Source organism: Onychomys torridus, chromosome 2, assembly GCF_903995425.1.
Source record: "Onychomys torridus chromosome 2, mOncTor1.1, whole genome shotgun sequence".
NCBI classification, from domain to species: domain Eukaryota; kingdom Metazoa; phylum Chordata; class Mammalia; order Rodentia; family Cricetidae; genus Onychomys; species Onychomys torridus.
The window spans coordinates 144,106,330-144,130,431 of record NC_050444.1 but is presented as its reverse complement, the minus strand read 5'-3'; the positions used below and the strand labels follow the sequence as shown (position 1 = coordinate 144,130,431).

The 24,102-nt window shown below is 46.0% G+C and overlaps 1 protein-coding gene across 14 annotated transcripts in view; it reads right to left on the bottom strand.

Moving 5' to 3' along the window:
* Pum1 (pumilio RNA binding family member 1) overlaps nucleotides 1-1,643 on the bottom strand; it is a 125,702-nt gene extending 124,059 nt beyond the window's left edge. For 4 of the 14 annotated variants that reach the window (XM_036177843.1, XM_036177855.1, XM_036177844.1 and 1 more), the window contains exon 1: nucleotides 1,487-1,642. The gene's annotated coding sequence lies outside the window, so the exon portion shown is untranslated. Of the gene's footprint in view, nucleotides 1-1,169; nucleotides 1,205-1,486 lie in introns of those variants that run through there. The other 10 variants (XM_036177838.1, XM_036177842.1, XM_036177841.1 and 7 more) reach the window with 5 other exon arrangements.
* Between the last annotated feature and the right edge of the window lie 22,459 nt (nucleotides 1,644-24,102).

Below are 24,102 nucleotides of genomic sequence, written 5' to 3'. Positions count from 1 at the left end.
CTACCTCCTTTTACTAAAAGGATCAGGTTTAAATGTTTATTTTTACCACACTGAACAAACCTTTTGTGGACATAAATGTATCTTAAAGCAGTTCATCACAGACACAAACTAAACAGATCCCAACTTCAAAAGCTGTGGCCTTGGACAAGATGAACTCAAGCGTGGAAAGGCAGAACACTTAACTCCGAGTTCAGAACCCAGTATTTCCAAACGCTCAGATAAAGAATCCGCAGCCCCAGAACGTTTTGCAAAGTTATAATCAGAGAGGGGTCAAAATGTTACTTTGTTTACTAAAACCCCAAAGGCAGCGGCTTATCTTAGCAGGAGGGCCACATTGGTAACTTTTCCAACAAAACAAAAAGCTACAATCCTATCTTCAGAACTGGTTTTAAAAACAGAACGCCCAAAAGGCCTCATAAATCATCTTAATAATAAGAGTAATTAATGGGGTGAGCAAGATTATCAAGTGTAACGAAGCGTTATCGTAATTTGCACAATGAAAAGGAGCAAGTCTTCAAAGTTATGGTGAGGATAAAGCCTTCCCTGATAATCTGCGTGGGAGTTCTTAAATGGGGGGACCCTTGGGGGAGGGGTGAACTACTCCGGAGAAAAGTTACAGGAGTGTTCCTCACTTGACGGGGGAGTGGTACTGACGAGTACAACAAATGACCCGTGTTTACCAACCACGTTCGTGAGGACTAAACTGTAGCAGTGAGCAGCTACATGTTTTTCCTACTACCAAGGGCTGAAAGCCCCTTGGAGAGAAAAGCACTCTAAACCACCGGGAAGCTCAAAGAGGAAGAGCACACCCCCCCCCCAAAAAAACACAAACACACACACACACACACACACACTCGCAAGCTCTCACGGAAACAAAAGGCCACAAGAAACCGCAGGAGCTTAAAAAGCGCCCCGAAACTTCCTGATGGCCACCTCTCCACAATCTAAGGCTTGCAAAATCGCCCACTCCCCACCACGGCGGGGTCTCGCCCGTGGACCAGAGCCCACCGCCGCTTTCTAAAGCGATGTATTGTTCCTCCCCCGGCGCTGCCACGGAAGCTCAAAGAAGTCGAAGGAACCCGCGGTAGCACGGAATTTCCACTCCGCGGCCACAAGGGAGGACTCCGGGCTTCGCAAACCCATCCCAAAATAAATAAATAAATAAATACAAAAGCCAAGCCGAACCGCAACACTAATCTCCAGGGACTCCCAGCAGGGCCGAACCGAGGCACGGAGCCGCCGGCAGCTGCGGGGCCGGCCCCGGCCGCGGACCGCTCCCCACCCCCTCCTCGCGGATAACAATAGGGCCTCGCTACCGCCTCCCAAACACGTACGAGCGGAGCGAGCGCGGAGCCTCCGCCAGGCCCGGAGGCGTCTCTAAGCCCTTCTCGCCCGGCCAACCGCTGCCAAACGCCAATACGAGGGGCGCATCGGTTCGCTAGGAGTCCGGAGCACGGTTTGGGGTCACCCGGGCGCTGATACTCACGGGCGGAGCGGTAGGATGAAGATGGATTCCGGCCCCCAGATCTTCGCTCGCCGGCGCTCTCGCTCCCCCTTACCTTTCACTCCGACAACATGGCGGCCCACTGGGGACTGGGCTGGCGCGGTGCATCATGGGAGCGGCGCCGGCCCCGGCTCCGGCGGTGGCAGCGGCGTGTGCGGAGCGGGCGGGCGGGCGGGCGGCTCTGGAACAGGTTGCCCGGTTGCCATGCCAACCGCAGGGCCTGCGTGAACTCGGGGAAACTCGCAGGCCACACAACTGCTGTGCCCGCCCGCAGGGGCGAGCGCGCGCCGCCGCGTAGGGAACCGGGAAGAAGGCGCCGGAGCGCGGACGGATCGCCCCGTCCGCCGTGGGGGTGGAAGGGGGCGCCGACGCGGGGCCGCCCACGCTTGGGCTTTCCGCGCAGCCCGGCCCGAGGCTGGGTTCGAACCCCTCTCAGCCTTCTGGCTCGCGGCTTTATTGTATCATCCTGCCTCCACGTCCCCTTCGTAACATACAAAAGAAAAGGACCACAGAACGCCCATGCGGATGAAGGGAAGGACCTCAACCTGATTTGCAAGATCTGGCTGGAGCACAATGGCAATGCCTGGACCCTTGTTCCAAAAGTGAAATTTCTAATTTCAAGATGGAGCTGGATGGTGGTGGCGCTCAGGGTGCCTTTATTCTCAGCACTGGGGAGGCAGAGTCAGGTGGATCCCTGAGAGACCAGCATGGTCTATTTATTATAAAGCAAGTTCCAGGACACCTGGGGCTACAGAGAGAAACCGAGGGCGGGGGGAGAAATTTCAAGATGGCACAGTCGATTAAGCTGAGAACATGAAGCCAGGGGTGTTTGCAAGCACTGGGTTTTGTTTCTTTGGTTTGGTTTTGGTTTTTTATGATACAGGGACTTCTTGTAGCCCTGGGTGGTCTGAGATCCACCTGCCCCTGGCTCCAAGAACCACTCAACTTTAGTATTAGCTGTTGTATTCTGTCTAGTTGCCAGAGTGAATGAAACTGTGGCAGTTTGGTTAAAGTGACTTAAAAATCACTCGTAGTTAATGACAGAATTTCATGACATTTTATTTGTTTTGAGAAGCATGTGTGGAGGTCAGAAAACAGCCTCTGCGAATTGCTTCTCTCACCATGTGGGGCCAAGGGATTGAACTCCCAGGTGTCCAGCAAGCAAGCACCTTAACCACTGAATCATCTTGGTGGCCCAAGACAGCCTTATCACAGACTCAAGATGGATTTAAAGCAGCCAGGCAGTGGTGGCTCACACCTTTGATCCCAGTACTCGGAAGGCAGAGGCAGGCGGATCTCTGTGAGTTTGAGGCCAGCCTGGGCTACAGAGTGAGTTCCAGGAAAGGCGCAAAGCTACACAGAGAAACCCTGTCTCGAACAACCAAAAAGAAAAAAAGAAGAAGGAGAAGGAAGAAGAAAAAGAAGACCAAAAGGGAAAAATAGAGACAGACAGACAGACCTTTCAAATAGTCCTCTGCTTTCATGAGGCAGGACAGTTTTCAAAGTGTGGGCAGGGGCAACCTGGCTGTCCACAGTGACTCCAGAGATACTTTCATTCTTTCCTGTAATATTCCTGGCTGGTGAAAATTTCTAAAAAGTGGTGTCTGGTTAGGCAGTAGCACATGTCTTTAATCCCAGCACTCAGAAAGTAGAGGCAGGTGGATATCTATGATTTGAGGCCAGCCTGATCTACAGAGCGAGTTTCAGGACAGCCAGGACTGTTTCATAGAGAAATCCTGTGTGTGGGCCTAGGGGAGTGGTATTTGTAAACACTGTAAAGATTCTCAGGCAGCTTTTATATCTCCTAATTTTCTGAAAGGATATTTTGTTATCAACATTGTTTCCCAACTGTGTTACACTTGGGCACATATTTATCTCAGACTCTCCCTCCAATGGCTTCCATTGTTTCCATTGCTACACTGTTACCATTTTCAACAATCACTTTGTTTCCTTGTGATCTCAGAAGACTAATGCCCCTCACCCACAACCCTGTCATCCACCAACTGCACCTAGGCGCCAGGATCTAAGCAGTCCTTCAACTGAGGGAAAAGTAGAAAGTGGGGACAGGGGACTGTTGTGGAATATGACTTTAACTATGTAAAGATGTGTTGCATTTGTTTATGCTGCATTTGTGTATTTGTGTAAAGATGTGCTGCTGTTTTACCTTGCCTGCCTAAGACACCTGACTAGTCTAATGAAAGGCCCTGTCATTGAAAAACTAACAAACCAGCAAAAACCATTGAAACAAGTTCCTAATTAGGCTACAGCAGTGGGATGTGTGGGATCAGCTTTGAAATCATCTAAACTATAGGAAATAGAAGGGCATGCAAAGGAATCCAGATTGCCGAAGAACTGGGAATTGTCAGATTTGCATTATGAATATATGGGAATTGTATTATATGCTGAGAGCACACGCCTAAGAACAGACAAGAGAGCTTAAGGGTCAGTGAGTAAAGCACCATGAGCACCTGAGTTCACAACCCATAGGTGCAAAAGCTGGGCATGGTGGCCCATATTTGTAACACCAGTACTGAAAAGAAGAAATGGGTGTGGGCAGGCTGGAGGTGGGGGGGAGGGAGTCCTTTGGAACTCACTGGTCAGTCAACTAGCCTACTTGATGAACTTCAGGCCAATGAGAAACACTGTCTCAAAATGAAGCAGACCCTGCCTGAATATCACCACCCGTGGTTGTCCTCTGACATCCACATGCACACACACACATGCACCAGAACATATACACGCATATACACACACCAAAACATATATGTGCATACACACACACACACACACACACAAAACAAAACTAGTTACTTAAAAATTTTTTAGCATAGAAAAAAACAGTGCTGGGCAGTGGTGGTGTGCACCTTTAATTCCTACAGCTCCCGAGGCAGAGGCAAATAGATCTCTGTGAGTTTGAGGCCAGCCTGGTCTACAGAGTGCATTCCAGGACAGCCAGGAATACACAGAGAAACCCTGTCTCAAAAGAAAACACAAAAACCAAAAGAAGGAAAAACAAAAAAATTATGGTTGTTTATGTTGTGCATCTGTGTGTACATGGTGTATGTGTGGTGGCATGCGTGCTGTGGCAGGAATGTGGAGTCAGTTCCACCATGTGGACTCTGGAATAAAAGTCATGGCACCTTTACCCATGAGCCATCTCACAAGCCCCTCTCTAGAATTTTGTTTTGTTTGGTTTTGATTTTTTTTTTTTTTTTTGGAGGGGGAGGTTCATGACAGGGTTTCTCTGTGTAGCGTTGCACCTTTCCTGGAACTCACTTGATAGCCCAGGCTGGCCTCGAACTCACAGAGATCCACCTAGCTCTGCCTCCCAAGTGCTGGGATGATTAAAGGCGTGCACCACCACCGCCCAGCTGCTATGCAACTCTTGCTAGTCCTGGTATCAAATTCAGATCCTTGCTAGGTCTTGTTACAGTTATGGTCAGGTAACTGGTTTTGATTTTTGGTTTTTTTTGTTTGTTTGTTTGTTTGTTTTCTTGGTTTTTCAAGACAGGGTTTCTCTGTGTAGCGTTGCACCTTTCCTGGAACTCACTTGGTAGCCCAGGCTGGCCTCGAACTCACAGAGATCCGCCTGGCTCTGCCTCCGGAGTGCTGGGATGATTACAGGCGTGCCGCCGCCGCCGCCGCCACCACCACCACCCGGCCTGGTTTTGATTTTTAAAGACCTCATCCTGTCCAAGCTAGCCTTGAATTCCTGACTTGGATTTGAGGCAGTTTCTCCTTAGGGAGCCCGGCTGGTCTCCAATTTGTAATCCTCCTTCCTCACCCTCCCAAGAGCTAGGATTACAGATGTATACCTCGACACCCAGTCCACATATCGTCTTTATTATTTTACTGTACTTCCTTGGAGGATGAAAGTGACCAGAGTGCACTGTGGAAGGCAGGTGTCTTAATCTAGCTGGCCTCACATGTCATTTTTAATTCATTTATTTATACTTTTTGATGTATACAAAGACACCAGCAAAGACTGGAGAGATTGCTCAGCAGTTAAGAGCACATAACAATTTCAAAGAGGACCTGAGTTTGATTTCCAGCACCCATGTCAGGGGACTCACAACTCTCTATAACTTCAGCTCCAGGGAGATATGATGCTCCTGGCCTCCATGGGCACTGCATTCTTTTTTCCGAGACAGTTTCTCTGTGTAGTTTTGGTGCCTGTCCTGGATCTCACTCTGTAGACCAGGCTGGCCTGGAACTCAGAGATCCTCCTGCCTCTGCCTCCTGAGTGCTGGGATTAAAGGCCTGTGCCACGGCACTCTTATACACATAATTGTGTGTATATCTGCGTGTGTGTGCATGTGAGTGCATATGGGAGGGTGTGTGCGCGCGCGCGCGCATGTGGAGGTCAGGGGTCAACTTAGGGAGTTCTTCAGATGTCATTCATCTTGGGTTTGTTTGTTAGATAAGATCTCTCATTGAGAACTGGGGCTCACTTATTATTAGGCTAGACTGGTTGATATTGAGTTCCAGGGCTCCTCTTGCCTCTGCCTTCACAGTTCTGGGATTACAAGCATGTACCCTAACACCAGGATGTTTGTTTATTTCTTATGTGGATTCTGGGAATGAAACTAGGTCTTCATGCTTGCTAATTTTTTTTAATTAAGTCAGGGTTGGAAAGATGACTCAGTGGTTAAGGACATCTGCTGCTCTTATAAAGAACCCACTTCTGCACTTTCACTTTCTAACACTGACACTGAGCAGCTTACTTTTTTTTCTTTTCCAAGACAGAGTATCTCTGTCATGGAATTTGCTCTGTAGCCCAGGCTGACCTTGAACTCACAGAAATCCACCTGCCTCTGCCTCCCAAGTTCTGGGATTAAAGATGTGTACCATCGGGTTGGGGATTTAGCTCAGTGGTAGAGCACTTGCCTAGCAAGCACAAGGCCCTGGGTTCGATCACAGCTAAAAAAAAAAAAAAGATGTGTACCACCACCGCCTGGCTTCGTACAACCTTCTTTAACTCCATTTCCAGGGCATTTGACACACTCATCTAGCCCTCATGGGTACTACATGCATGCACATGGTGTGTGCACACATGCTCTCTCTCTCTCTGTCACACACACACACACACACACACACACACACACACAGAGATAGATTAAAATAAATAAATAAATAATCTTAAAATATAAAAATTATCCTTTAATTGGTTTTGTAAAGATACTTAATTTTTACCACTTTAGTTTTACTCAATTACTGGGCAAACCTCAGCGAAACATTTCACTATTAGGATAAGAATTTGTACTGTATAAAGTTGATAATAGCCAGACGGTGGTGGCACACACCTGTAATCCCAGCACTCAGGAGGCAGAGGCAGGTGGATCTCTGTGAGTTCGAGGCCAGCCTGGTCTACAGAGCTAGTCCAGGACAGGCTCCAAAGCTACAGAGAAACCCTGTCTTGAAAAAAAAATTTTTGATAATAGAAAAATAAATACATAAATAAAAATGAAAAAAAAATCTTATTTGTAATAGTCCAAAGCTGGAAAACCCAAATGTTCTTTCATGGGTGAGTGGATCAATACCTATCAAGTCATTTTAGCAGAATCCTACTAAAGAAAGACAATGAGTGTTGGGGATTTAGCTCAGTGGTAGAGTGATTGCCTAGCAAGTGCAAGGCCCTGGGTTCGATCCTCAGCTCCAAAAAAAAAAAAAAAAAAAAAAAAGACAATGAGCTAATATATCCAATAGCAATGCATAAATCTCACAATCAGCACACTGAACAAAAACAAAAACAAAACAAAAATGGCACACACACTGAAAAAAAGTATGTTTATGTGAACTACAGAAACGAACAAACTTCCACAGTGACAGGGAACAATTCAATAGTCGCATGGAGATGGAGCTAAAGAGCCAAACAGACTGTGAAGGAGCAAAAGAAAAGGTCTGGGGTGATAAAAATGTGAGCTGTTGGCTGAATGGCAACTACAATAGGAATGGGTAACACACTACTATTATTTGACATTGATTATACTACTCCATGTCCTAAATTGTTTTGTTTTGTTAAGATAGGGTCTTGCTAAATAACCCTAGCTGGCCTAGAACTTACATGTAACAGGCTGGCCTGAATAGCAACCCTTCTGCTTTAGCCTTTTGAGTGTTGAGATTGGAGGTGTGCATGTGCTACCATGCCTATTCCTTCCATTTTGATAATAATAAAATGAGAGGACTAGGAAAAGAAATTCTTACCACGTGACAATCATTACCACAGTCATTTTTTTACATTTCATCATCTCCAAAAGAAACTCGGAAGCTGGGCATGGTGGAACGTATCAGGAGTCCTGGTATTTGTGAGGTAGAGGTAGGAGGACCAGGAGCTAAAACCCATTCTCAGCAACATAAAAAGTTGTAAGGCAGCCAGGCAATGGTGGCACATGCCTGTTATCCAAGGACTCAGGAGGCAGAGGCAGGTGGATCTCTGTGTGTTCAAGGCCAGTGGTCTACAGAGTGAGTTCCAGGACAGCCAGAGCTAGCTACACAGTGAAACCCTCAAAAAACAAACAAGTTGAGGGATAATCAGGGCTGTGAAAGACCCTCTCTCAAAAACAAGGGAAAGAAAAAGAAAGTCCCTGTAGCCATCACTCCTGACTCTCTATTACCCCAAGCCTAAACAACCACTAATAAATTTTCTTTCTTGAATTTTTTTCTTTTAGAATTTTTTTTTTTAAGATTTATTTATTTATTATGCATACAGTGTTCCTGTCTACATGCCAGAAGAGGGCACCAGATCTCATTACAGATGGTTGTGAGCCACCATGTGGTTGCTGGAATTGAACTCAGGACCTCTGGAAGAGCAGTCGGTGCTCTCAACCTCTGAGCCATCCCTCCAGGCCCTCTAATTTGTATGTATGTGTGTGGGCATGTGAATGCACATGGGCATGAACTCACTTTGGGGAAGCACTCATACACCGTGGTGCTCATGTGGAGGTCAGAAGACAACTTCCAGAGCTGCTTCTCTCCTTCTGCCGTGTGTGTTCTTGGGATCAGACTCAGACTGTCAAGTTCAACGACAAATGTTATTATCCACTGAGTCATCACACAGGCCCGTTCCTTTTGTTCAGTGTGGGTGTGGGTGGACACATGTTTGCACATGTGCACAGTGTGTGTCAACCTCAGGTGTCACCCTCAGGCACCATCCACCTTTTTTTATATTAATATTGATTATGTTATGTTATGTGTATGGGAGGCTAGAAGAGGGTATCAGATCCCCTGGGATTGGGGGATGTGTTGTGAGCTGCCATGTGGATGCTGGGATTTGAAGCCAGGTTCTATGGAAGTGCAGCAAGTGCTCCTAACTGCTGAGTCATCTCTCCAACCCCAGCCTCACCTTGTTGTTCTGAGATAGTCTCTCACAAAGATGGAGTTCACCAAGTAGGCTAGTAAGAGGCCAGAGAGCCTTAGGGATCCACCTGTCTCCACCTGTCTCCACCCCCGCAACTCTGGGATTACAAATTCACATGCCACTGTACTTAGATTTTCCCGTCAGGTTCTGGGGATCAAATCTAGATCTTCAAAATTGCCTGCCAAGAATTTTACCAACTGAGCCGTCTCCCTAACCCCCTAATGTATTTTCTGTCTCTAGATTTGCCTAGTCTGAGTCCGATCTCACTATTCTCGCTATAACACTCTTATAATCCCAGCTACTCCAGAGGCTGAGTTGGTAAGATCATGATTTTGAGGCCTACACAGATTTCCCTATTCAGGCCATTTTATTTTACTTATGGTGTGTATGTGTGTACGTGTATGTGTGTGTGTGTGTGTGTGTGTGTGTGTGTGTGTGTGGTGTGTGTGTGTGTGTGTGTGTGTGTGTGTATTAGGCAATGTCAGGCTGCACATGCCACAGTCTAAATGTAGAGATCAGAGTACAAATGTGAAGCTGGGGCTGGAGAGATGGCTCAGAGGTTCAGAGCACCGACTGCTCTCTTCCAGAGGTCCTGAGTTCAATTCCCAACACCCATATGGTGGCTCACAACCATCTGTAATGAGATCTGGCACCCTCCTCTGTGTACATAATAAATAAATAAAATCTTTATTAAAAAAAATGTGAAGCTGACTTTCTCCTTCTACCTTTACTTGGGTTCACAGGACCAAACCCACATCATCAGCTTTGCCTTATAGAGTGGCAAGCACCTTTAGCCACTGAGCCATGTCATTGACCTTATTCCAGATGTTTATATGACAGAGACCACGTATTGTGTAATGTTTGGTATCTGGCTTCTTCTTTTTTTTTTTTTTTTGTTTTTTGTTTTTTGAGACAGAGTTTCTCTGTGTCATTTTGGTGCCTGTCCTGGAGCTTGCTCTGTAGACCAAGCACAAGACACCACCGCCAGACAGCATCTTTTAAAAAATGTTTGTGTTGGCCGGGCGGTGGTGGCGCATGCCTGTAATCCCAGCACTCGGGAGGCAGAGGCAGGTAGATCTCTGTGAGTTCAAGGCCAGCCTGGTCTACAGAGCTAGTCCAGGACAGGCTCCAAAGCTACACAGAGAAACCCTGTCTCTAAAAACAAAAAACAAGAAACAAAAAAATAAACAAAAAAAAAAATGTTTGTGTCATCTAAGTGACTTGGTATCCTTTTCATGTATGTATATATTTATTTAGGCTTTTGTTTTGTTTTGTTTTGTTTTTCAAGACATGGTTTTTCTGTGTGGTTTTAGAGCCTGTCCTGGAACTCACTCTGTAAACTAGGCTGGCCTAGGACTCACAGAGATCCCACTGGCTCTGCCTCCCGAGTGCTAGGGTTAAAGGCATGCGCCACCACTGCCTGGCTCCTGTGTTTGTTTGTTTGTTTGTTTTGGTGACTCTGCTGATCAAACCCAGGATATCATACTTGCTAGACAAGCTCTCCAACATAGAGCTGTGTGTATTCACCCCCAGACAAATTTCTCATCACTTCCTCAACTTCTTTATCCCAGGTGATTCTTACCTACTGGTCCTACTGTTTTGTTTCATTCTGGGTTTGAGGTTTTGGTTGTTGTTTGAGGCAAGGTCTCATACTGTAACCCAGGCTGGACTTAAACTCATTATGTACTTTCGGTGGCCTCTTAAGGTTGCTGCAATCTTCCTGCCTCCTAAAACGTGGCTCGTTGGGATCACACTCAGGCTTGGTGGCAAGCTGCTTTATCTGCTGAGCCATCTCACTGACCCTCTTTTATAGATATGTACTGTTTGTTTGTTTGTTTTCTGTCCTGGAACTAGCTCTGTAGACCAGGCTGGCCCCAAACTCACAGAGATCCACCTGCCTCTGCTTCCTAAGTGATAGAATTAAAGGCCTGAGCCACCACCTACTGCTTCCTCTTCCTCTTCTCTATTTTTTTTTTTTTTTTTTTTTTTGCCAGAGCTGAGGACCAAACCCTGGGTCTTGTGCTTGCTAGGCAAGCACTCTACCACTGAGCTAAATCCCCAACGCCCCTCTTCTCTATTTTTAAGATACTATTTTGAGCATTTCTACTTGCTTTTTGAATAACATCTTTTTTTGTTGTTGTTGTTCTGTAATTCTATCCTTACTTTCTAAAGGCTTTTTCTTTCTTTCTTTTTGTTTGTTTTTACTTTTTGAGACAGGGGGTTTTTTTGTATAGCTTTGGTGTAAAGGCTTATCCTGGTCTCATCTCCCCAACCCCCACCCTGAAGCATCCTGTTGGGTAAGCTATGGCAGCCTTCCATAAAGTGGAAGCCTGGGGAAGTCTTTAAGGAAAAGCAGAGAAACTGATACAAGCCACTTGGCTACAAAGTATCCTGATCATGCAGATCGGAGACAAGATGGGTTTCGGTTTGCTGATGGAGGAGCCGTGGGGGCAGGCCCACATGACTGGGGTTCTGGGCTTCACTGCTAGATTTTCCCAACCTTGAAGAATGCTAGAGATAAACTTTGCCACAGAATTCTATGCATGCCTGCTAGGAGAAATCTCTTTATCCTTATCTCCTCCCGCTTCTCCTCCGCTCTTCAGGGAAAAGAGAAGTTCAGGTGGAGTGAGGAGTACTTGGAGATACCATTACCAGTCCTGGAGAGAAACATGTCCCAGATGAAATGAATGTGTCTGTCACCAGCTTTTCAATACCTTCTGGTCATGTAGATCCTGTACAAGCGAAGGACCATCTTAAGTTTCTCCAGATGGTCAAGAGAATGAGGGACATCCCGTCCTGATGACTAGCCAGGAACTAGTTAAGTCAGGGCTCATGGGGGTACCTGGGGCCTTAGGGAGGGAGAATTCTTGAGATCTAGCTCTCATCTTCCTGGAGCCACCACTATCTCCGAGGCCACAAGAGCAGCCTGCACCCAAGGACACCTGGATCCAGGCATGGCATTGCACATCTGGAGGTTGAGGCACAAGGATCATAGTTTCGATTTTTTATTGTTGTTGTTGTTGTTTTGTTTGTTTGTTTGAGACAGTGTTTCTCTGTGTAACAGCCCTGGCTGTCCTGGAACTCACTCTGTAGAGTTCTATAAAACTCCACAGGCTGCCCAAAAACTCAGAGATCTGCCTGCTTCTGCCTCCTGAGTGCTATGATGAAAGGCGTGGGCAGCTTTTGAGGCCAGCCTTGGCTACAGAGCTGGAGTGTAGCTTGGTGATAAAGTGTGTATCTGAACACACAAGGCCCTGGACTCCATCTCCAGCATGAGCAATTGGAAGTGAGCATTCAGGAACACACATGGAGGATGTGGGCTTCAGTCTCACTGATGGTTGGATTATGTGTTTACGACAAGTTCTCACACTACTTCCCAGGTGAGTCTCAAACTTCCTATGCAGGCCAGACTGGCCTCAAATTTGTATCAACCCTTCTGCCTCAGCCTCCAAGTGCTGAGATTACAGGCATGAACCAAGGCCTCTGGCTTAAATCTTAGTTTAACTATTGACATTCAATCATGCCATTTATAATGTCCCTCAGGGCCGCCTGCATACTGAGCAAATGCTGTATCACTGATAGGGCGCTACATCCCCAGCCTTCGCTGTAGCTGCTTTTCTAGTTGGCTTGTGTGTGCGAGTGCATGCTTGCACATGTATGCAGCCAAGACACATGGAGGAGATCAGAGGACAACTGGTAAGAGTGGGTCCCCCCCCCCCCCCCGGCAGTGGTGCTGCACACCTTTGACCCCCAGCACTCAGGAGGCAGGAGGCAAGCGGATCTCTGAGTTCCTACTTGACTCTTTTAAAAGTTTTCCTTGCTTACCTTTTCGATTGCTAATACTTTTTCTTGTCTTTTTAATGTATTTTTCATCTTATTCTGAGAGCCTTGCCCCCACAGTGCTGGTTACTGTGCCCAACTGTGCCCAGACCTCACATATTCTAGGCAAGCACTCTGCCACTGGGCTCTATCTACCTGCAGCTTGGGCACTTGATGTTTGTTTGTTTGTTTGTATGTTTGCTTTTCATTTTTTTAGAGACAGGGTTTCTCTGTGTAGTTTTGGAGCCAGTCCTGGAACTCGCTCTGTAGACCAGGCTGGCCTCAAACTCACAGAGATCCACCTGCCTCTGCCTCTGCCTCTGCCTCTGCCTCTGCCTCTGCCTCTGCCTCCCGAGTGCTGGGATTAAAGGTGTGCGCCACCATCGCCTGGCTGGGCACTTGATCTTTTAGAAGATCCTGTTTGCTGATAACATGGGTCAATCAGATTTGTTTTATCTTCTTTTGAAAAGTTATACTCATGGGAGACACTCTTAGCCTGTCAGCTCTTTTACCCCTGGGAGTTTTGACCGCTCTCCCTAGAAATTCTTCTCCGAGGAAGGGAGGCCCAAAGGCTAGCCCAATCTCATTCAAAGCCCATTTCAATACAGCCACATGTGGGGCCTGCAATGAGTGAGGTGCCAAAAACTGATCAGGTATCTGCTTCCCTCATGTGACCCCTATGAACCATGCCCCAGAGGCCTGGGCAATGACACCGGGATCTCTGTAGTAGGAGCCAGGTTAATGACTGACTTGTCGTTGGTGAGTAGCATGCTAAGAAGGAAGAATTTAAACCACCTTTTGTGCCAGGAGTGATGTCACACATCTGTAATCCCAGCACTTGGGAAGCAAGGGCAGGAGGATTCCCACAAGTTCAAGGCCAGCCTGGTTTGTATAGTGAGGTTTAAGCCAACCAGGACCATGTAGGGAGACCCTGGCTCAGAAGATGAAAAGAATAAAAAATTAAAAATTTAAACTACTTTTTGTTAATTCATACATGCCTAGTCCTACAGGCCACCCAGGGGCACACATGCATCTGCCTCCGTCACAGCCTGTCCTTTAGTTTGGGTCCGTAGCTTCTGAACCTGCTTTGGTTAGAATTCCTTTGGGATGTGACACTGGGAGGCAAGACAGCAGCCCACAGCAGTAGCCACTTTAGTGACGAGGGCAGCTGCATGTTTAGTCCCGACTCCAGACTCAGAGAATGGTATGTTCCTTTGAAACAGTGGTTCTCAACCTTCCTAACACTGCTCTGACCCTTGAATACAGTGCCTCACGTTGTGGTGACCTCAAACCACATAATTACTGTGTTACTTCATAACTGTCATTTTGCTATTGTTATGAATCATGATGGAAATATCTGATATGCAGGATATCTGATCAGCAACGCCCCAGGTTGAGAATCACTGCTTTAAAACATTAAACAGGGCTAGAGAGATGGCTCAGCAGTTAAAAGCACTGGCTGCTCTTCTGGAGAACAATAGCTCAATTCCCAGCACCCTCATGGGGACTCACAGCCAGCCCTAGTTCCTTGGGATCCAGTGATTTCTCCAGGCCTCTGAGGGCACCACACACACACACACACACACACACACACACACACACACACACACACACGATGTACAGACCTACCTCCTGCTGGCAAAACACCTCCACACATGAAAATACTTCTTTTCCTTCTCTTCAGACAGGGTCTTATTGGCTTGGAACTCAGAATGTAAATCAGGCTGGCCTCAAGCTCACCCAGATCCAGCGTCTCTACCTCCTGAGTGTTGAGACTAAAACCACTGACAAGCACCAGTTTCTTTTTCTTTTTCTTTTTCTTTTGTTTTTGTTTTTTTGAGACAGGGTTTCTCTGTGTAACAAAGTCCTGGCTGGCCTGGAACTTGCTTTGTAGACCAGGCTGGCCTTGAACTCACAGAGATCCTTCTGCCTCTGCCTCCCAAGTGCTGGGATCAAAGGCAAGTGCCACCACTGCCTTGCTAAGGACCAGTTTCTTAATACTATTGCTTTGGCGCTTGAGTTTCAACGTAAGTTTCAGGAGACACAGAAAAGAAGCTCCTCTTGGAGGTTTTTCTAGAGTTAAATAGAAGCCTCAAAAATAAAAGACAGGGCTGGAGAGTTGGCTCAGCAGCTAAAAGAACTGGCTGCTCTTCAGAGGACCAGGTTTAATTCCCAGTACCCACATGGCAGCTCACAACTGTCTGTAACTCCAGTTCAGGGGATCTGAAACCTTAACAACAATACACATAAAAGTTGAATAAATTCCCGGGTGGTGGCAGCACACGCCTTTGATCTTAGCACTCGGGAGGCAGAGCCAGGCAGATATCTGTGAGTTCGAGGCCAGCCTGGGCTACCAAGTGAGTTCCAGGAAAGGCGCAAAGCTGCACAGAGAAACCCCATCTCGAGAGACCCTGTCTTGAAAAACAAACAAACAAAAAAAAAGTTAAATAAAGTATTAAAAAAGACAAATAATCAAATAACTAAATTAAGCCAAGCATGGTGGTATACACCTTTAGTGCCAACACTAAAGAGGCAGAGGCAGGCATCTCTATAAGTTTGAGGCCAACATTGTGTACATAGTGAGTTCTAGGCTAGCTAGGGCTGCACAGTGAGACCCTGTCTCAAAATAAAAAAAATATTATCTATTTCAAATAAGAACTTGTCATTTTCTAAATAATGACAAAGGTAGAAAGTTTAACGGGATGTGTTACTTCCTTTGTTGTGGCTGTGATGAATTCCATAACAAGGCAATTTATCAAAGGAAGAGTTTAGTTGGACTTCTGGTTCCAGAGAGAAGAGTTCCTCAGAGCAGGGAATCGAATCGTGGCAGCAGGTGACAGCCTTGGCTGCAGGAACAGGTGAGAGCTCTCATCTGAATCTCTTGCAGGAAGCAGAAATCAAACGCAAAATGGCTGTCTTTAAACTCTCAAAGCTCAGGCTGGAAAGACGGCTCAGTGGTTGAGAGTCTGTACCGCTCTTGCAGAAGACCTGAGTTCGATTCCAAGACCCACATCAAGCAACTCACAGCCACCTGTAATTCCAGCTTCAAGGGATCTGACGCCCTCTTCTGGCCTCAGTGAGCACCTGCACTCACATCTGCTTATTCTCACACACAGCACATACATGCGCACATAATTCAAAATAAAAAAAAAAAAAAAAAACTTTAAAACAAACAAGAACCCTCAAAGCCCACCTTCAGTGATATACTTCCACCAGCAAGGCCACAACTCCTAAGTCTCCCCAAACAACGTTACTAGCTAAGGACGGAGTGTTCAAATGTTGATGTCATGGAGGAAAGTTCCTTCCAGTCACCATGGAGGAAAGGGATGGGAGAGGAGTAATACCCTGTCACAGTTACATCACATCTCAAAGGAGTCTATTGTTTGTGTGCACTGAAAGGTTTTGGGGCCTGGAAAATATTTCACCAACATCAGGATGAGAATGAACATAAAGAATGACAATGTCTGGTTCATGTTCCCAATAAATATGAGGCGACTGAAACACACACCAACCAAACTAAACTGAAACCTGATTCCAAGATATATAGTACACATCCATAAAAAAATGAGGGAAAAAATGGGAGCTGTTATTGAAATATGACGCTTATGATTCAGATTTTTAGTGATGGAATGTCTAGACTCATCCAAAAAGTTGATGAGTGTGATAATGGGAAATTCTCTTCCTTGGCAAGAATCAGAGTACAATTTGATACAGTTATGGCAGAATGTTTATGTGGAATATAAATATTGGCACAACATTAACACACATTGTTTAGGGGATGAATAAGACCAAGTTAAAATTGTAGATGATGCAAAGAGATGCTGGGGAGATGGCTCAGTGGGCAAGAGCACTTGCTGTGTAATCATGAGGACCTGAGTTCAAATCCCTAGCACCTACGTAAAAGTCAGGCAACTCTGCTCACAGTGTTGCCAAGGCAAAGTCAGGCAGATCCTAGGAGCTTGCTGGCCAGCTAGTCTGTCTGAAATGGCAAGCTTCATGTTTAGTGGGAAACCTTGTCTTTAAAAAAAAGAGAAAGAAAAAAAAAAGGCAAGACAACTTGGTAGTTAATAGCACTTGCTGCTCTGCTCTTGAGGATGACTGAATGAAAAAGAGAACATGACCACTCCTAGTTATGGCTGAGGAGAAGGTTCTATTGTAGACAAGGGCGAAAAAACAGTCAGAGGCATATGGAAGGGTTCAGACTGAACGGCCAGGGGGGCGGCTGAGAGACAGAGAGAAGAGAGAAGGGCAAGAAAGGGGACCAGGAGAGGGAGAATAATCAAGAGAAAGAGGACCTAGGGGTTGGGGATTTATCTCAGTGATCTGGGTTCAGTCCTCAGGAGCCGGAAGGATAGAAATAGCTGAGTTTTATAGGAATCAGAGCTGGGGGAAGGGAAGCTCAGGGGCTGGAGAGGTGGAGAGTAGAGGACGAGGGTAAAAAGTACTGAAAGCAGCCGGGTGGTGGTGGCGCGCGCCTGTCATCCCAGCACTCGGGAGGCAGAGGCAGGTGGATCTCTGTGAGTTCGAGGCCAGCCTGGTCTACAAAGCGAGTTCTAGGACAGGCTCCAAAGCTACCTAGAAACCCTGTCTCGAAAAACAAACAAACAAACACAAACAAACAAAAAAAATACTGAAAGCCAGGACTCTGTAACAGGACCTTGGGATGCTGACAGATCCTAGCAAGGCGGAGTGCGCTTCCGTGTGTTGAGCAGGCAGTACAGCTAGCCATTTGTCCTGAGATCTTTGGGACCTGACAGACTCTGGTTTGGTTTCCAGCAGCAACATGGTGGCTAGCAGTTTGTGACTCTAGTGTCGGAGAATCTGAGGCCCTGTTCTAGACTTCTAGGGCACTGCACACATGAAGAAATCTTAAAAAAAAAAAAAAAAAAAAATGTCAGGTAGAGAGCGATAGAGGAGGAAACCTGAAGTGTCTTCCTCTGGCCTCTGCATATACATCTCTCTCTCTCTCTCTCTCTCTCTCTCTCTCTCTCTCACACACACACACACACACACACACACACACACACACACACACACACACACACACACACACACACACACACACACGTTTAAGAACTGATACTTGCTCTTCCCAAAGATCCAAGATTGATTCCCACCTGAGGGTCAGGTGGCTCAGAACTGTCTATAACTCCAGCTCTAAGGGATCTGACTTCCTCTTCTGACCTCTGTGTCACTGCCATGATGTATGCATACCTTTACACAGATACAAGCGCAAATAAAGAACAGGTAGCACCACTAATTATTTTAAATCTATTTATTTATTTATTTATTTATTTATTTATTTATTTAGGCTTGTTTTTGTTTTTTGAGACAGGGTTTCTCTGTGTAGTTTTAGTTCCTGTCCTGGATCTCCCTCTGTAGACCAGGCTGGCCTTGAACTCACAGAGATCTGCCTAGCTCTGCCTCGCGAGTGCTGGGATTAAAGGCATATGCCACTGCCGCCCGGCCTATTTTGGTTGTTCAAGACAAAATTTCTCTGTGTAGCCACCACCACCTGGCAAATCAAGAATCTTTACAATTTTATTTTGTGTCAATTATTATTGTTGTTTTCTGAGCCACAGTCTTGTTATACAGCCTAGGCTGGCCTGGAACCAATAGCAACTATTTGCCTAAACCCTCACATCACCCCCACCTGCTACAGTTACAGGCTTGGGCCATCCTACTTGCTACACTCAGTTACTTTGAATTCAGCTCCAGGAACAAGCTATGTAGAATATATAACGTCATCTGAGTTTGTTGTTTTCCTAAATACATTTACATATTACATGTTTGGGGAGATTTTTTGTTTTTGTTTTTGTTTTTTTGTTTTTCTAGACAGGGTTTCTCTGTGTAGCTTTGGAGCCTGTCTTGGAACTCGCTTTGTAGACCAGGCTGGCCTCGAACTCACAGAGATCCACCTGCCTCTGCCTCCCGAGTGCTGGGATTACAGGCATGCGCCACCACCACCCGGCTGGGAGGTTTTTTTTAATAGTTCAAATTTTTCTTATTTTTTAGATTAATTAATTAATTTATTTTTCTATTATCAGCTTGATACAGAATAAATTCTTATCTTAATAGTGTATGTTTTATTGAGAGTTACTCAGTAATTGAGTAAAACCAAATCTTATTATAAGTTACAGTCATCATAGGGTCTCCCATGCCATATATATGGCCGCCATGGTTCTGTGGGTTGCAGTCTGATTGTTCTTTGCTTTATATCTAGAATCCACTTATGAGTGAGTACATACCATGTTTGTCCTTCTGGGTTTGGGTTACCTCACTCAGAATGATTTTTTCTAGTTCCATCCATTTGCCTGCAAATTTCATGCTGTCATTGTTTTTCTCTGCTGAGTAGTACTCCATTGTATACATGTACCACATTTTCTTAATCCATTCTTGAGTTAACGGGCATCTAGGTGGTTTCCAGATTCTGGCTATTATGAATAGTGCTGCTGTGAACATAGTTGAGCATGTATCTTTGTGGTATGGTTGACCATTCCTTGGGAATATGCCCAAGAGTGGTATGGCTGGGTCTTGAGGTAGTTCGATCCATTTGGGGGAATTTTATTTTGCAGGTAAGCTCAACCAGGGAAGGATCCTACATCCTCAGAGGCAAACTTAGAAAAAGTGAGTGTGGATAAAAATAAATGAAGGGCCCAGGGACATGGAACAAAGAAGTGGGAGAAACCATAAAAGACTACAGCAGAAGAGCCTCAAAAGTCATTCTGGGGAATTTATCTCCTTTTTAGATTCTTTTGAGTCTGGGAGAGCAGCTCAGTGGCAGAGCACGCGCGTGCAACACACACACACACACAATATTGTAATTATTTTTGCTGAGAAGTAGTCAATACAAAATGTTGACTGGGCATGGTAGTGCAGGCCTTTAATCCCTGCACTCCAGAAGCAGAAGCAGGTGGATCTCTATGAGTTCTAAACCAGCCTGGTCTACATAGTATGTTCCAGGACAGCCCGGACTACATGTAGAGACTCTGTTTTTGTCCTATTCTTTCCATCCTTGGAAATTTAAACAGCCTCTTCCTTGGGCCTGGGAGTTCAAGACCAGTATGGGAAGTGTATGGAGACATCATCTTAAACAAACAAACAAAATAAAGTAAAACTTTTCCTAATTCTCTGTACCAGGATCAGCAAATTCAATCCCTTGGTTGGCCCGATTCATGACTGCTTCTCTGGTTGCATCTTATTTATTTATTTCAAGTTTCTGTTTGGCTTTTTTTTTTTTTTTTTGGTAAGAGTTTGCTTTCTTTCTTCATGTGTATATGTAGTGTGTGTGTTCAATTTTACATGCATGAGTGTTTTGCCTGCACTTAGGTATATGCACCAAATGTGCCTCATGCCTACAGAGTCCAGAAGAGAGCATCAGATCACCTGGAACTGGAGTTACAGACTATGTGAGGTGCCATGTGGGTGCTGGGAACTGAAGCCTGTGCATGGCAAGAGCAACAAGTCTTAATCACTGAGCAATCTCTCCAGCCCTGTTTTGTTTTGGAGACAGTATCTTACTGTGTGGTAATCCTAGACTCTCTCTTCCAGGCTGGCCTCCAATTTACAAGTGATCCTCCTGCCTCAGGCTTCTCATTTTGGGGATTACAGGCATGTAATATTCTGCTAGGCTACAGGATTTTTGTGTTTTGTGTTTTGTGTTTTTTTTTTTTTAATTCAGGGTCTCGCTGTGTAGCCCTGGCTGTCCTGGAACACACTCTGTAGACCAGGCTGGCCTTGAACTCACAGAAATCTGCCTGCCTCCCAAGTGCTGGAATTAAAGGTGTGAGCTACCACTGCCTGGCTCACACTACATTTTTTTTTTTAAGGATCAAAGCCAAAGCTTTGTGTATATCAGACAAGCACTCTACTACTCAGTTGTATCTCTAGCCAATTTTTTACTTTTATTTAAGACAGTCTTGCTGAGTTACTCCAGGCTGGCCTAGAAACTGCAATCCTCCTGCCTCAAATCTATAGTAGCTGGAATTACAAGTATGCATCAGCAGGCCCAACTCTTTAACTGTTTAAACAAAAATGATAGGAGAGGACCAGAAAGATTGCTCATCAGTTAAGAGTATACACTGGGGGAAAGGGGGATATGCTGCTCTTTCATAAGACCTGAATTAGGTTTCCAGCACCCACACCAAGCAGTTCACAATAGCCCGTAACTCCAGCTCCAAGGGATCTGACACCTTTCAGCCTTCAAGGGCACCTCCACTCACATGCACAAATGTCTTTACAGACACACATATACCCATAATTAACAATTAAAATACTTTTTTTTTTTTTTTGGTTTTTCGAGACAGGGTTTCCCTGTGTAGCTTTGTGCCTTTCCTGGAACTCTCTTTGGAGACCAGGCTGGCCTTGAACTCACAGAAATCTGCCTGCCTCTGCCTCCCAAGTGCTGGGATTAAAGGCATGCGCCACTACCGCCTGGCTGCATTATTTTTTGAGACAAGGTTTCTCTGGCTGTCCTGGAACTCACTCTGTAGACCAGGTTCTGTAGATCCACCTGCCTCGGCCTCCAGAGTGCTGGGACTAAAGGTGTTTGCCACTATGCCTGGCTTAAAATACATCTTTAAAAAAATCATAGGAGACCATTGTTTTTGGACTGGCTTCTGCACTAGGTCCCAACAGACTAGGCCAGCCCAAAATGGAGTAACTCAAGCCATACACTGCAAAATCACAGGGAAACTCTCTTGAAACAAACGTTTTCCAAAACAGACCTCTGTCCCTAAAAACAGGAGATGCCAGCCCGCTTGAGTCAGCATAATAAGGAAGTCCCAGGTTCAACCATTTCCAAAAATAGCATTCACTAATCAGCATTTTATTGTTTTGTTTCTTTGTTCCCATCTTACAAAACTTACTGTTTTTTCCAGTGTAAACTCTCAGTCCAGTATGCAGAATGAGAGCCAATTTGATCTATAACCAAGTTTGTTGTAATTTTGCCCTTTGATATAACCAGAGAACCTCAGCCAACATTCCCTCCCTGTCTTCCCGTTGCCCAGGAGGCACAGGTCAGAAAGCTCAGCCTGGGCTCAGGGTTCTCTGTACCCTGGCAGCCTTCTGGCCTCACTCTGGCCGGCCGGTCCCTCCTATTGCCTCCCTGAGCCCCCAAGACTTAGATTCTCAGTCTTCTAATCAGGACTGTCCTCCTCCCCCTCCAGGACACCTGCCCTTTGTCTTCTCCGTAACAAACCTTCCTCACACCCATCATTCCCACTCGGCCTTTCCAGTAGGGTGAGGCTTTGTTCCCTCCCACTGACCTACACTCCCAACAAGTTTAGAGACTTGTGATAACCCCCAAGGGCCAAGATCACCTCAGGATTTAATTGCCATTGTCTTCATTGAGAAAAAAGTTAAGAGTATGCAGGGGTAGAGGGTGGGGGACAGCACCTGCCTGTAATCCCAGCATTTAGGAGGCAGTAGAAGAAGGATCAGAAACTCAAGGTCAGCAAGTTTGGTTGGCGATCAATCAGCCTGGTTTCAAAAAAGGAAGGAAGGAAGGGATGGAGGGAGAGAGAGAGAGAAAGGAAGAAAGAAAGAAAGAAAGAAAGAAAGAAAGAAAGAAAGAAAGAAAGAAAGAAAAAGAAGGAAGGAAGGAAGGAAAGAAAGAATGAAAGGAAGGAAGGAAGGAAGGAAGGAAGGAAGGAAGGAAGAAAGAAAGAAAGAAAGAAAGAAAGAAAGAAAGAAAGAAAGAAAGAAAGAAAGAGGGGTTGGGGATTTAGCTCAGTGGTAGAGTGCTTGCCTAGCAAGTACAAGGCCCTGGGTTTGGTCCTCAGCTCTGAAAAAAAGGGAGAAAGAAAGGAAGGAAGGAAGGAAGGAAGAAAAGGAAGAAAGAAAGAAGCCTGTAGTAGTTCCATAGCATCTGTGGTACAGTGTGGGCTTAGCATATGTGAAGCCCTGGTTGTTTATCCCTAATATTTCCGAAAAAGAGAAAGAGGGGGAAAGTGTTTGGGGCTGGTAGTGGTGCACGCCTATAATCCCAGCATTTGGGAGGCAAAGGCTGGCAGATCTCTATGAGTTCAAAACCAGCCTGCTTTAAGAGCTCTAGGCCAGGCAGGGCTCCATTGTCCTTTCCTCACCCTTCTCTCCCCGCCCAAGTTCTTGAAGTTAATAAAGGTGGTAGTGGGTGAGTGAATACATCTGCTGGAGATGAACTGGACTTCACCCCTGCTAGGTATGTGCTATACCTTCCAACTCCCATCCTTGGGTGCATGCATACTTCACAGCAAGGATGAAAGCAAGTGCCTTAGCTAGGTCTGCCCGAGTCTTTCTGCTAAGTTGAGGAGGCCTCTTTGGGCCAGGTGGACTTTCTGCTCTAGGCGTGGTTCAAAGTCCTTTCCCATAACAGCAGATGAACAAACTCTTGAGTCCTGCCCCCTGTTCCAGTCACCCTAGCAGACTAACCAGACCCTAAGCCTTGCCCTGTACCAAACCCTATCTGCACTAAAAGGCCAAGGGAGTGAGGGGCCTCAAGAGGTGCACAGTGCAGGCCTTTTCCTAAAGTGGAACATCGCAGGTGTCTGGAACTCAGAGGTAGAGCAAGCTGTCAGCAGGGGTACATGAGCCACCTGCGATCCTGAGATTCTTCAGTTCACGAGAGGCAGGGGTAGGCAGATCTCTGTGAGTTCAAGGCCAGCCTGGTCTACAGAGTGAGTTCCAGGAAAGGCTCCAAAGCTACACAGAGAAACCCTGTCTCAAACACACACACACACACACACACACACACACACACACACACACACACACGACAGAATAAACACCGGTTGCTTGCTGAGCTGTTTGTGTGATATTCTTTTCTTTTCTTCCCCTGAGCACCTTTCTCCCAGTGCACACACATGCTCCACACACACCCCTCCTCCTACCCCGCCCCCAAACAGGTCTTTCCAGAGCTGGAAAGCAAAACCTTCTGGGTAAGAATGGAGCTGATCTGTTGCCAAATGCCCTCTGCGAGGTTCACCTTAAGTGCGGACCCTGCCACACCCTTCCTGCTGCCCCAACTGGATCTTGGCTACTGCAGGGATTGGCAATTCCTATGGGGGAGGGGCAGCTGGGGACTTTGCCTTCTTCCCACTCAGACTTCTGTGTTTTGTTTTGTTTTGTTTTGTTTTAATTGTTTTGCTTTGTTCCACAGTGTGTGGTATGTGTGGCCTATGTAGTGAGTAGTGTGTGTGTGTGTGTGTGTGTGTGTGTGTGTGTGTGTGTGCAGGTCAGAGGACAACTCTTAGGAGGGGGTTCTTTCCTTCCACTGTGTGTGATTCAGAGGTCAAACTCAGTCATCAGGCTTGCATGGCAAGTGCTTTTACCCGCTGAGCCCATTGCTGGTCACCCTGTTGGATTTGTTGTTATTTTTCAGTTTTTCAAGACAGGGTTTCTCTGTGTAGCCCTGGCTGTCCTGGAACTCGCTTTGTAGACCAGG